The sequence below is a fragment of the Lactuca saligna genome, chromosome 5, assembly GCF_052625555.1.
Source record: "Lactuca saligna cultivar CGN05327 chromosome 5, ASM5262555v1, whole genome shotgun sequence".
Taxonomy (NCBI): Eukaryota; Viridiplantae; Streptophyta; class Magnoliopsida; order Asterales; family Asteraceae; genus Lactuca; species Lactuca saligna.
In genome coordinates, this window is record NC_136421.1 from 69,497,277 (window position 1) to 69,511,484 (window position 14,208).

Here is a 14,208-nt window from a genome sequence, read left to right on the forward strand (position 1 = left end):
ATTGTTGATTTAAATATTTTCAGGTAGTTTTGATGATAAAGGAAATAGCTTGGTGTGATTGTAGTGCACCAACATTAATGTTTGTTATTATGTTTAGACTTCTATTGGTTTTATAAATTAACTCTGTATAACTATATTCTCTTGAAATGAACGATTATGATGGTATGTAAAGAGTGGGTTTTTGAATCTTTAATCTTGTTTTTTCAAAGGAAAATTTTAGTTTGAAATTTGAGACGTTACAGTTAACTACGGATAAATCATTAGTAAACACAAAGATGAACGTACTACAAATGACCAACCATTATTAGAAATTTACAAAAAAAAAAAAAAAAAAAAAAAAAAAAAAAAAAAAAAAATGTAATCTGGAAGGCCATTCAAAAATGTTGGTATGAGATTCAACTTTACTCAGAACACATTGTTCCAGACAGTCAGTGGTAGAGCTAGGACAAAGTCTATGGTCTAACACACGTGATTTTGGGGGTAGCAAGCCAAAAAACTAAAGCTATGTCGGAAAATTTTTAAAGAAATTACATTATACCTGAAAAAATTTAAAGAGTAACACATGCCACCTTAAAACCTTCTAGTTCTCGCACTCTCGATAAGGAGATCATTTTATTAAATAATAATAATAATAATAATTGATTCTTTTTGTCAAAAAGATGAGTTATATTAGTTTACTCAGTTTCCCATAAATATATGAGGTAAATCAAAAAAATACACCATAAACTCTTTTATTTCATTTCAAAACGTTATGAATAATTATTGCTCGATCTTTTATTCCGGTTGACGTTAAAATAACGTCTCACATCCATCCTACCACACTTTTCCAACTTCACAAAAATATATTCGAAACTAAATATATTACATGAAAACATTCAATATAATATTTGATAGACACAATACTTAGTTTATTAACTTATTCGGTTTATTACATGCATGCCGATGAGTGAAACGACGTTAAATCAAGGTTGCTGTGAATCCATTGGGTTCCACATGATCTCATCCAGCGAGAAATTAAAGAAACCATTGTTTTCTTCTTCTTGATGGACAGCATTTAAGGCCTCTGCCTGCACCGCTGAAGATTCACCAAATGACCATTCAATGTCTCCTTCAATTTTCATTTCACGATCATCAAATAATTCGTCAATATATTTTTTAATCTTGTCATCAAGTAGTACATTTGGTGACACAGAGGAGACGTTAAAGTTGTTGTTGCCGTCTTCATTCGACGATCTTATAAGATTAACACCACCATTGGAGACAATGAGTGTTCTAATAATTCTTCACGTCATTAGCAGTTCTTCCAGGAATTCTTCCCGCAATTAACGACCACCTAAGATTAACTAAAATCTACATTAACCTCCACAGACTACAAGATTTAATGGCAATAACCCGACCCATGCCGCTGCTAATACTACAAGATTCCTTTTATTTATTTATTTTTCTTTTTAGATTGACCCAAGGCTTCAAAGTTGAATCTTATGCAATTCGAACTTGCCTCAACTCCATTACCGGTGCCAAATTATCACAGCTAAATAACCCGTTAATATTGGTGATATGTTTAAGTAAAAAGGGAACAACTATATAGGCTAATTTACAAGATATTTATCGTAGATTTATATTTAAATTGTGCTTGCCTGTTCCTAGAAACTTATGGAAGCCTAAGCATGAGATCAACTTCATCTTCAATAAAATCACCTCCTTTTAAATTTGGCCTCAAATAATTCAACCATCGTAGCTCCTGCAACTCTTTCTACACTGTAAGTATCTCGATTAAAATATTAACACCAAAACTCAAATAACAAAAAGGCTCATATTAATTACAGAAAATTACATATGTGATACCTATGGTTTATCAAAGATAACAAACTTAATCCTTTCTAATTATTTTTGACGAACATGATCCTATTGTTTCCAAAAGTTACGTACTTTAAAAGTTACGTACTTGAATTTATGACCACTTGTAACCATAGGGTGATAGGCACCATTAACGTAATTTTGCCGATATTATATGTTTATGAGATATTATATGTTTATGAGTTGGTGTTTTTTCGAACATTTTACTTTTACCGTTTCACTTTCAAATTTATAAAATCTTAACTTCAACCCTCTATTTTCTAAACTTTTATGTATCCTCCGTAGAATGTATATAATTTTATTTTGCTTAATAACTTCTGTTTATTAACCTAAAAAAACTATATGTTTATTTTTATACATGTATCGGTATAAATACAAGGTGGTTAACATTGCGACGTGAATTTTGAACTTATGTTTGTTAACGCATTTTTTATTTATTTTAAAACTCGGTATTATTTTTGAGTTTGACGTCTACAATTCGATGTAATTTTTTTTTAATATTTTTATGCTTTATTTTATGTACGTTTCATACGTGTGATTCTGGCCACATATAAGAAAATTCATTCGTTAATTTAAAAATATTAATTTTTTACATGCTTATTTTAATTAATATGTCAATATATATATATATATATATATATATATATATATATATATATATATATATATATATATATATATATATATATATATATATATATATATATATATATATATATATATATATAGGAGTATGATCAATTGAAAACATCAAAAATGTTGAAAACGCGAGAACAAATCTGATCCATATAAATATTCAAATCTAAGGCTATTATCAAACGGGTAATTTATGTTAATTCTAAAGCTATTTGTAGTAAAGTGTAACTTTTAAAATGACATAAGGGTATAACAGTAAATGAAATTTAGGTGAATCCTATAATTTCTCATTGCCACTCTTATTTCCAATTACGTATCCCTCTTCATCTCTCTCTCTCTCTCTCTCTCTCTCTCTCTCTCTCTCTCTCTCTCTCTCTCTCTCTCCCCCCTAGGGTTGAATCAGTTCACCGCCTCCATAATACGATCGTTCACCTGTTCACCAAGAAAACATAATACGATCGTGTACAAACAGATCGCCGAGATAATCAAGTCAACCATGTCTTCTTCATTTGATGATTTAGTCGTCGATCCAATTCACCTTTCCGATGATGGTTTCGTAGTTGAAGACTCTCCGATTTTAGTTACCGAGGAGGAGCAGGTATCTAATTATCCGTCCCTAACGCTGATTTTCATTTATGGTGGAGGATTATCGCCCGATTAGCCTGAAATTTCATCGTTTAACGAAAATGGAACGCCCTTCGAAGGTGAGTATATGGCGTCAGATGGATCGATTATGTCCCCACTGTCGGAGATGCAGCCTAATATGTGCATAATTAGTTAATTATTTAGCATATATTCTTAGTATTTTTAATTAATTATGTGAATAATGTGACAAAAGGTACTTAAAATGTTGTGAATTTTGTTTTCAGTCCAGAAGATATGCTTGGAAGTAAAAGGGAGAAAAGGGAAGCAATTGAAGATCAAAGAGTGAAAAAGGTCATCTACTCGGCGAGTAGATCGACTCTACTCGGCGAGTACACTAGGATGTTCCAGAAGATAACTACGACTGCTGATTCAAGACGGATAACTATGGACCTACTCGGCGAGTTGGTTCTGCTACTCGCCGAGTACACCCTATTTTGGGATATCTATAAAAGACGAATCCTTATCTAATGGGACTAGACTCCTGGCGATTTTTGAAGGTTTAGCGGCGACTAAGAGCCCTAGAAGACGCTAAGGAACCCTAAGCTTCAATCTTTGGAAGAATTCAAGCAATTAGGTTAATTCTACCACTTAGATTTAGGAATTGAATATGTTTGCTTTAGTAAACTTTGTTTTTATGTTTGTTTCTACTGCAATTATGAGCTAAATTCGTTTTTGTTTCTGTTTGGGGAATACCAAGGAACTCCTATGGTTTAATTATTAACTCTTGCTTAATTATCTATTGGTGATTTATTAAATTAAGTTTGTTAAAGAACCTTATGTATTAATCACTACTATTTTCTGTTAATTGGAAGGCAATTAGGTTGCATGAACATCTCTTAATTGTTAACCTCATATGTCTATGTGAATACTAAACCATATGCTTAGAAGTAATGATTATGAAACTAAGATTAATAAGAAAATAGGAAGATTAATGTGTGAGCTTGTTTGAGAAACCATCAACAAGAGGTTAATTGAATTAATAACTTAATTGACCATTACAAATCTTATTTAATCCAAATCATTAATCTAGGGAATTAATTAGTTTAAACACTTTATCAACGCTTAAATTAGTTAATTGTCTAAGGGTTAGGAGTAATGAACATGAACCTAACTATTATAATTGGTAACCAATAGCAATTAATCTACCATAAACTTAAATAACTATAGGAGTGAATTGGTTGAACCTAAATGGAAACATCTTTATCAAATTTGGTGAATAGTTGTTGCTTTAGTTAATTAGTTAATTTAGTGTGTCTAAGTTTCTAGTCTTGCAAAACTAGAGAAAAACCCTTTTACTTTTATTATTTGTTTTAGTTAAAATTAGTTATTAGTTTAATTTTCCGTTCCCTGAGTTCGACACCTTACTTACTAATCTATACCACTAAAAGACAGGTTCACTGCCTTTGTGTGTTCAATTTATTAATTAAAAGTAGGGATAAAACAAGTGCATTTTACACACATAAAGTTTTTGGCGCCGTTGCAGGGGAACGGTTCTAAATAATTAAGCTAATTCCTAATTTTTTTCGATCCTTTGTGTGAGTTTACTTGCATAAAGTTCACTTATTGCAAATTAGTAATTAGTAATTAGGTTTTAGTATCTGTTTTAGTTTAGTATTAAATTTAGAAATTTTTTCAAAATATCACTGATACTCGCCAAGTGCAATCGCACCTACTCGGTGAGTAGCAGTTTAGTTAGCAGAAAATTTTATTTTTTTAGTACAATCTTTTTGTTCTTTTTACGCTTTTTATTCTATTGATTTCAGGACTTTCATGACCAGAGGATCAAACACACCACTTGTACCCCCGTTTGAAGATCCCGAATCCGCATTGAAAAGAAACAAAGGAAAGGACGTGGAGAGTTCAAGTACACCAAAGAAATCACCATTGTCCAACTTGAAGACCGTTTTTGGGAAAAAGAAGAGCAGTAAATCAGGAGCTTCTAGCGCTTCTTTGATAATTGAGGAACCAATTCAAGAAGATATTGGGTACGAGACCGAGGAAGAAGAGGAGGCAACGTACGAGCAAGAAACCGAGTCGGAGGAAGAGTTAGCGTTCACAATGGCTAACATTGATGAAATCCCCATGGGAGAATGGAAGAAGAGGATGCGCAACGACAATGGCCCAGGACTTGTGCAACCCGCAATTCCCGCGACTGCTACCTTCGAGCTAGAAGGTCATATCCTAGCTTCACTCAAATAAATACCTTTCTACGGGAAAGATCATGAAGATGCCTACAAACATTTGGATGAAGTCAATGATGTAGCTGATTACTTCAATATTCCAAATGTAACCCGCGAAACTCAACTACTTCGTATGCTTCCGGTAACCTTCAAGGGTGCTGCTAAAGACTGGCTCAAGTCACTTCCCCCTGGATCAGTTACCACTTTGGCTAATATGAAGGAAGAATTCATTGATCACTTTTGCCCACCTTCCAAGATAGCCAAGCTGAAGAAGGCCATTGCAAACTTTGAACAACAAGCTGGAGAGTCGCTATATGAAGCATGGGAGAGGTACAAAAGTCTGCTAAGAAACTGCCCACACCATGATCTAAACAACCAGCAAGAAGTTTCCATCTTCTATGATGGAGTCAATGTCACAACCCGGCAGTTGCTAGACTCGCAAGGCCCATTTACAAAGAAGCCACCCCCGGTGATTAAAGAATTGATTGAAGAATTCTCTAAACACTCTAGAGAATACCATAACCCTAGGCATGATGTCACGAGGGGAGCTGCTTATGCTGCTACTGAAGACTTATCCGCGGTCATGGCTATGCTAAAAACCATGGATAGGAGAATGGACAAAATGGATCAAACTATCCATGCTATTCGAGTGGGTTGTGAAAACTGCAATGGACCTCACCTCACTAGAGATTGCGATTTGGATGAAAATGGCAACAAGAAGGCGCAAGCGTGTTATTCGAGCGGAGACCGATATGATGAGGAATGGCGCAAACAAAAGAAAGAGTGGCTTCCTTACGAAGAGTACAAGAAGGCCAAGGAGGAGAAGTATAGACAAAAAGGGAGAGGATTTTATCAAAAGGAGGAGCTGGTGCAAGAAAGGAAGCCAAGCTTGGAAGATATGCTTACTAAATTTGTGGCTGCCTCCAAAAAAAGGCATAGTGACCATGATGCTGCTATCCAAGAAACAAGTACCATGCTCAGGAACCAGCAAGCATCCATCCACAATATAGAAACGCAGCTTGGGCAACTTGCTCAACAACTTAACCAAAGGTCACTGGGTGAACTTCCTAGCAAAACCGAAAACAACCCACGAGGCGCGCAAATAAACATTGTCACAACGAGAAGTGGGAAGATCATCACTCCCCTGGCCCCCATTCGAACTGAAGCAACCAGGGACTCGCAGAAGGAAGGAACGGAAGAACAAGCAGAAAACCAAGAATCACAATCTGAGAGTCCTACTCGCCGAGTAGGGCCGATGGACTCGGCGAGTACCCCATCAAAAACGAATGAACAGCCTCCCGTAAAGCCTTACCAACCTCCAATGCCATACCCAGCCCGAGCCAAGAAAGAGAAGCAGGAAGAGGAATATCAGAAGTTTCTAGACCACATTAAAACTCTTCAAATCAACATTCCTTTCATTGAAGCCGTCATGCAAATTCCCAAGTATGAAAAGTTCCTTAAGGAGCTCCTCACCAATAGAAGAAAGATGGAGGAAGTGCAGAAGGTAGTGATTAATGAGAACTGCTCCGCCGCAATGCTAAACAAGCTACCAAAGAAGAAGGGTGATCCGGGGAGCTTAACTTTACCTTGCTAATTTGGCAACTTGGCTGCAATTCATGCCTTAGCTGATTCTGGAGCAAGTGTGAATCTTATGCCATACTCATTCTTTAAGAAGCTAGACCTCCCGGAGCCAAGGCCAATTCGCATGGCAATTCATTTGGCAAACAAGACAGTCACCTTCCCAAGAGGCATATGTGAAGATTTGCTAGTGAAAGTGGACAAATTTGTCTTTACGGCTGATTTCATCATTCTAGACATGGAGGCGGATCCGCAAGTGCCAATTATACTTGGAAGGCCTTTCCTCAACACAGCTAGCGCTATCGTAGACATGAGAGATTCTAAGCTCACCTTGCGAGTTGGGGACGATTCAGTAACATTCAGGGTAGACCAAGCTATGAAGTACTCTAGGAGTAGTGACGACACGACATTCTCAATCGACATGCTTGACGAACTATTGGAGGAAGACATACTTGAAGATTCCAGTAAGTTTGCAGCTTTAGATGAAGCATTTGATCTAGAAAAGGATTTATTAGAGATTGAAAGACTGTTGGAAGAAGCGGAGTATGAAGAAATAATGAAGCAATCTGACAGCCCTACTCGCCGAGTAGGGCCGATATACTCGTCGAGTACATCTGAAGAGAAGACAGAAGTCGTGAATGCAGCTGCAAACTCGCCGAGTACCACACCTGCACTCGGCGAGTCCGTCACTAAGAACAACCAAACAGAGCTTAAAACGTTACCTGACCATCTGGAGTGTGCCTTTCTGGAAGAAGGAAATCAGAAGCCAGTAATCATAGCCTCGGATCTATCCAAGACGCAAAAGGAGGAACTTGTACACGTATTGAAGAAACGGAAAAGAGCCATCGCATGGAGCATCTCCGACATCAAGGGAATAAGCCCATCCTATTACTCTTACAAAATCAATCTAGAAGAAGGAGCAAGGCCGGTGGTGCAACACCAAAGAAGATTGAACCCGAACATGCAAGAAGTCTTCAAGAAGGAGGTGGTCAAACTCTTAGATGCAGGAATCATCTACCCTATTTCCGATAGTCCATGGGTGAGTCCGGTCCAAGTGGTGCCCAAGAAAGGAGGAATGACGGTCATCACCAACGAAAAGATCGAGTTAATTCCAACACGAACGGTAACCGGTTGGCGAGTGTGCATCGATTATCGAAAGCTAAACGATGCCACTCGTAAAGACCATTTCCCCCTACCTTTTATAGATCAAATGTTAGAGAGACTATCGGACCATAGCTATTATTGCTTTCTAGATGGGTTTTCGGGGTATTTTCAAATACCCATAGACCCAATGGACCAAGAAAAGACCACATTCACATGCCCAAGTGGGACTTCCGCCTATAGACGCATGCCTTTTGGGCTATGCAATGCACCTGCGATATTTCAAAGGTGTATGACCGCCATATTCCACGATATGGTGGAAAAATTCATGGAGGTCTTTATGGATGATTTTTCTGTTTTCGGATCCTCTTTCCATGACTATCTCACAAATCTTGACTCAATGCTTGCTAGGTGTGTGAAAACCGACTTGGTCCTAAATTGGGGATGTCACACCCCCGAACCAGACGGCGGAAACATCCGAGGGCTATCGTGACTCAATTGAATACCATCACATTGCATATACATGAAACATAACATTATAAATCACCAACATTTGGAATGATACAACTGGTAGCGTTTACATCCATTACATTGTTCCCAAAACATGACACTCTCAAAAATAACTGTTTGTTACTAAATTAAACTACAGCAAAACGTCATAGAGTACAATTCATCCTCCACTTTATCTGTTACCTGAGAATACAAGTATTTTGAAAAACGTCAACATATGAAATGTTGGTGAGTTCATAAGTAATGTTTGAAATCCAATGTTTGTAATGTTTTGAGAAAGACCATAAAATCCGATATTTTCTGAAAATAGTAACGTCAAAAATGTGTGAAGATCCATAGGTATGCTTGTTTGTTTCTATACTTGTAGAATTTGTTCATTTAAAATTTGTGTGTATTCCGAATCCGTATGTATTGAAATACCCTAGGAAAACCCGATGTTTTCCTAATTCGTACATTGAAACAATTGCAACGTGTGAAGTTGTCGGTACCAGGCGACGTTGGATTATTGTTGAGCATGATTATTTGCTACAAACACACGTTACACAAACGACTAGTCTATAGCGATACTAACGATCCCGAAGGCGTCGTCCGTACTAATCACGTTCTCCAACCGGCCTGACTACGTGTAGTCCCACACCCGAAGAGAACGAGGACACGAAGGCCTCAGTAACTCCATTAGCCAGTTGGGGATAAAAGGTACGAGGGGTCCCAGACCCGCCTCGCATGAAAAGGTAGACTTTACTAGCAATACCAAAAGACCCTTGGGGACCAGTAGTATACAAGCCATTGAAAGTCCTTTTACGTTATGTCGGATCGGTGAAACCCAACACTTCGTAAGAGAGAGGTCTTCGGGCCTTAAGATCAGGTCATTGGGCTAGCTAGGCTTAACGAACAAGATTTTACACTTTTGGGGCCCAAAGGTGGTGCGTAGACGTCTGTGCACACTCGCATGTATAGTGACTTCCCAATCGTTATCGTAATGTCGTAATGTCATAATGTCGTCGTGTTAGTAATTTCGGATTTTTATTGGTTCGAGACCGAACCAATTCGTTTGACAACGACTTTTGGTGTTGTAATGTATTGTATTTCGTCGATAGTTGTGGTATCATCATTTGATGAAATTGCATGTATTGAATTAGTCTTGAGAATTTTTCTGTTTTCAGCCCCTCATTATTTGTAGAAATTTACTTTTTCAACCCTTTATTTAAAAACTTTCCGGTTTGGTCCTTAAATCAATTTTCTTGACATTTTAATACCAAAAATTATTGAAATAAGTATTTTCCAGCATATTTTTCATAGAAAACAGCTTAAGTCCCTGAATTTCAGTTTTCCTCGGTTATAACCCTTCTTTTTCGAAAGTTTGACAATTTTGGCCCAAATTGAAATTTTTTTGCAACTTTAGTCCCTTTTAAATTTAAAAAGCATTTTAAACCTTTGATAAGGACTTGGAACACTTATAGTCCACTGTTTTACAGAAAAATACAGTTTTGACCCTCCAAAACAGAAAATCTCGCATAATGGGCCTCATTGGGCCTAAAATGTCATTTTTAGCCCATTAAGCTTGAAGTTTATGTTTTTAATCCTCTAAATAAGTATATTTCCAGAAATTTCTTTATTGAAACTGTTTTGACATAGTTAAACCATCAAAGTTCGTGATTTGTCAATTTAGTCCCTTAAAGTTTGTATTTTTCGCATTTTAGGTCCAAAGATGGTGTTTTTAGCTCAAAGAAATTGTTACTAAGCCATATAACCATTTTTCTAGAAATACTTTGTATGTAGAAATATAATTGATGCTAGAGTCTTTTAACTTGAGGTATATTTCGGTTTTGAGGGGTTTTATGGCTAGATCCAACATTATAACACACAAAAAGCACACATATAAGCATGGAATCATAACAAGCATACAAAATACATATAGATCTACACTTTCACTTGTATTCCCCCCCCCCCCCCCCCCCGAAAAAAAAACACATGAAAACCGAAAATAGGAGGTATGAAGCTCACCTTGTTTGAAGCTTTCGGTTTTTGAAGAGAATATGGAAGAAAGTTTGGTGATTTTCGGCCTTAGCACCCCTTGATGAAGATCTCGACCTTAAGGTGTTTCTAAGGTACAAGATCATGATTTCTCATGAGTTAAGAAGAGATATTTGATAGCTCAAGGAACTAGATCATAGAATTAAGTATAACCTTACCTTGGATGGTGATTTTTGTGAAAAATCCCTTGGAATACACTTGAATCTCGAAAATTTTTGGAGAGGGAGGAAGGAGTGTTCTTGAGAGAGTTGAGAGATTTTTGGTGAATGTGTGTGTGTGTTGCTCGGCCGAGAGTGAGAGAGAGAGGAAGAAGAAATAGACCTTGAGGTGATGTATACATGGAAGTATGAGATGTTGCATGGAGAACCAAGAGGTAATAATGAGGTGGCATGATGAAGTCAACTCTTCATCTTGGGCTTGGGCTTTTGGGCCGAGATTTTTGGAAGGAAAAGGAAAAAAATTGGGCCTTTGCCCCTAAGCCCACTATTAGAGTTAATCTTAGGTATTTATTGGCCTTATAAAATAAAATTGTGATTTTTATGTTTTAATAAGCTAGATTAGGTTAATCATGGATCAAAGCTTTCAATTTATTTCATTCTAGGCACAATATGGCCCATAATATTGAAATAAATGAATGTGGGTCCAATTAGATCCAAATTAGGGTTCTAAGTCCATGATAGTCCAATTGGAAGCTTATTGGTCCATTTGGATCCAATAAGGGAGTTCTAGTCCAAAGTGGACCTAAATAAGAACTTCTAGGGTTTCCAATTGTTTGTTGACCATTTGCATGATTGTATGGTGTATTTGATTGAAATTTTGTTGTTACAATCATGGGTGTTACACATGTTCTTAAGCTTTTGATTCACTTTAGCTTGAGTGTATAGTTTACAAGACACAAAATTTCCAGTTGTGACATCATCCCCCCGTTAGCGGGAATTTCGTCCCGAAATTCTGTTGGAAAGCTAGATTTGAGAATGATAGAATAGGTGAGGGTACTTTTGCTTCATTTGATCTTCGCGTTCCCAAGTGAATTCTGGTCCACGCTTTGCGTTCCACCGTACCTTCACGATTGGGATGCGGCTCTGTTTAGTATGCTTCACCTTCCTGTCCATGATTTCGATTGGTTCTTCGACGAACAGGAGATTCTCATTGCTTTCGATTTCGTCAAGAGGAATGACAAGGGTTTCGTCTGATAGGCACTTCTTTAGGTTAGAAACATGAAACACGGGGTGTACACCGTTTAGCTCTGCGGGTAGTTGCAGTCTGTATGCTACTGGACCAATTCGGGGGACGATTTCGAAAGGTCCAATGTATCGCGGATTTAGTTTTCTCCGCTTCCCAAAACGAATGACTCCTTTCCAGGGCGAGACTTTTAACAGTACTTGATCACCGACCTGAAATTTCAAGGGCTTTCGGCGTTTATCAGCGTAGCTCTTTTGTCGGTCACGCAATGCTTGCAACCAAGCTTTGATTTGAACTATCTTTTCCGTGGTTTCACGGATGATCTCCGGTCCCGTTAGTGCTGCGTCTGTTGTGTGTGTTTTTGCTAGCTGGGTGTCACCTACTTCAACCCAACATAACGGTGATCTACATTTACGTCCGTAAAGTGCTTCGAAAGGAGCCACCTTGATGCTCGAATGGTAACTATTATTGTATGAGAATTCGATTAAGGGTAGGTGGGTATCCCAAGACTTTCCAAAGTCTATCACGCATGCACGGAGCATATCTTCGAGCGTTTGGATGGTTCGCTCGCTTTGACCATCCGTTTGTGGATGATAAATGGTGCTCATATCGAGGTTTGTTCCCATCGCCTTATGGAGTGATTGCCAAAATCGGGACGTGAACCTACTGTCCCTATCCGAGATGATAGATGTTGGTATTCCGTGAAGTCTCACGATCTCTCGAATGTATAAACGCGTCAATCTCTCCATCTTGTACGATTCCTTAATTGGCAGGAAATGGGCAGATTTCGTCAGTCGGTCAATTATTACCCATATGGTATCTAATCCATCCGACGTTTTGGGTAGCTTGGTCACGAAATCCATAGAAAACCCTTCCCATTTCCACTCAGGAATTGTCGGTTGCTGTAACAATCCAGAGGGTTTTTGGTATTCCACCTTTACTTTGGCGCACGTAAGGCACTTACTGACATAAGTCGCGATTTCCGCCTTCATGTTAGGCCACCAATAGTGTTGTTTAATGTCCAAATACATCTTATCGGAACCGGGATGAATGGAGTATCGCGTCTTGTGGGCTTCCTTCATGACAACATCCCTGAACCCTCCAAGTTTAGGGACCCAAATACGGTTCATGAAATAGTATACTCCATTCTCCTTTGCTTCCAGGTTCTTTTCCATTCCGCGCAATGCTTCACTTGCTCTATTTTCCGCTTTCATAGCCTCCGGCTGGACTGATGCAATTTGAGTGGCCAGATGAGATTGAATGGTTATCGAGTGCGTTTTCGTACGGCGATTAGTGTACTCTTTTCGACTTAATGCATCAGCTACCACGTTGGCCTTACCGGGATGGTACTTGATCTCGCATTAATAGTCGTTTAGTAATTCCACCCATCTTCGCTGTCTCATGTTCAGCTCCTTCTGATTCAAGATGTGCTGGAGGCTCTTGTAGTCCGTGAAGATGGTGCACTTTGTACCGTACAGGTAGTGCCTCCAAATTTTTAGAGCAAAGACCACGGCTCCTAGTTCTAGGTCTTGGGTCGTGTAGTTTACCTCGTGCGTCTTTAGTTGGCGGGATGCATATGCTATCACTCTTCCACGTTGCATGAGAACACAACCTAACCCTGATTCGATGCGTCACAGTAGACCACAAAATCTTCCGTTCCTTCAGGCAAAGATAATACAGGAGCGCTACAGAGAGCTTGCTTCAAGGTTCGAAACGCAATCTCTTGTCGGTCTGTCCACTTGAATGGCACGCCCTTTTGCGTAAGCAAGGTAAGCGGCTTGGCGATCCTGGAGAAGTTTTGGATGAATCTCCTATAGTAGCCTGCTAGGCCTAAGAACTGACAAATTTCTGTGGGCGTAGTCGGGGTTTCCCATCCTTCCACAGCTTTGACCTTAGAGGGGTCCACATGAATTCCGTCTTGACTAACCACGTGGCCTAGGAAATTCACACTCCGAAGCCAGAACTCACACTTGGAGAGTTTGGTGTAAAGCTTTTCCGATCGCAGGGTGTCCAGAATTTGTCGTAGATGTTGGCCATGCTCCTCTTTGCTTCGAGAATAGACGAGGATGTCATTGATAAATACAATGACGAAGTTGTCAAGGAACGGTCGACAGATTCGATTCATTTGGTCCATAAATGCGGCAGGTGCATTTGTTAGACCGAAGGGCATTACGACGAATTCATAATGTCCATAGCGGGTTCGAAAAGCGGTTTTGGGAATATCCTCTTCTCGGACCTTGAGTTGGTGGTATCCAGACCGTAGATCTATTTTGGAGAAATAACTAGCTCCTTGGAGCTAGTCGAATAGATCATCGATTCGTGGGAGTGGGTAGCGGTTTTTAATAGTGAGTTTATTCAACTCTCTGTAATCGATGCACATTCTGAAGGATCCGTCCTTCTTTTTGACAAAGAGCACCGGAGCTCCCCACGGCGAGTAGCTAGGTCGGATAAATCCCTTGTCCAAAAGTTCGCTGAGTTGGCTGGA

General features: G+C 38.7%; 1 non-coding gene and 1 pseudogene across 1 annotated transcript; both read right to left on the reverse strand.

Annotated features, from left to right (window-relative positions):
- Positions 1 to 962: 962 nt before the first annotated feature.
- LOC145045408 (transcription factor WER-like) lies at positions 963 to 1,988 on the reverse strand (annotated as a pseudogene).
- Positions 1,989 to 5,580: 3,592 nt separating this feature from the next.
- LOC144999176 (small nucleolar RNA R71) lies at positions 5,581 to 5,687 on the reverse strand. Its single transcript, XR_013660697.1, has one exon. It is a non-coding gene; the product is annotated as a small nucleolar RNA R71 (small nucleolar RNA).
- Between the last annotated feature and the right edge of the window lie 8,521 nt (positions 5,688 to 14,208).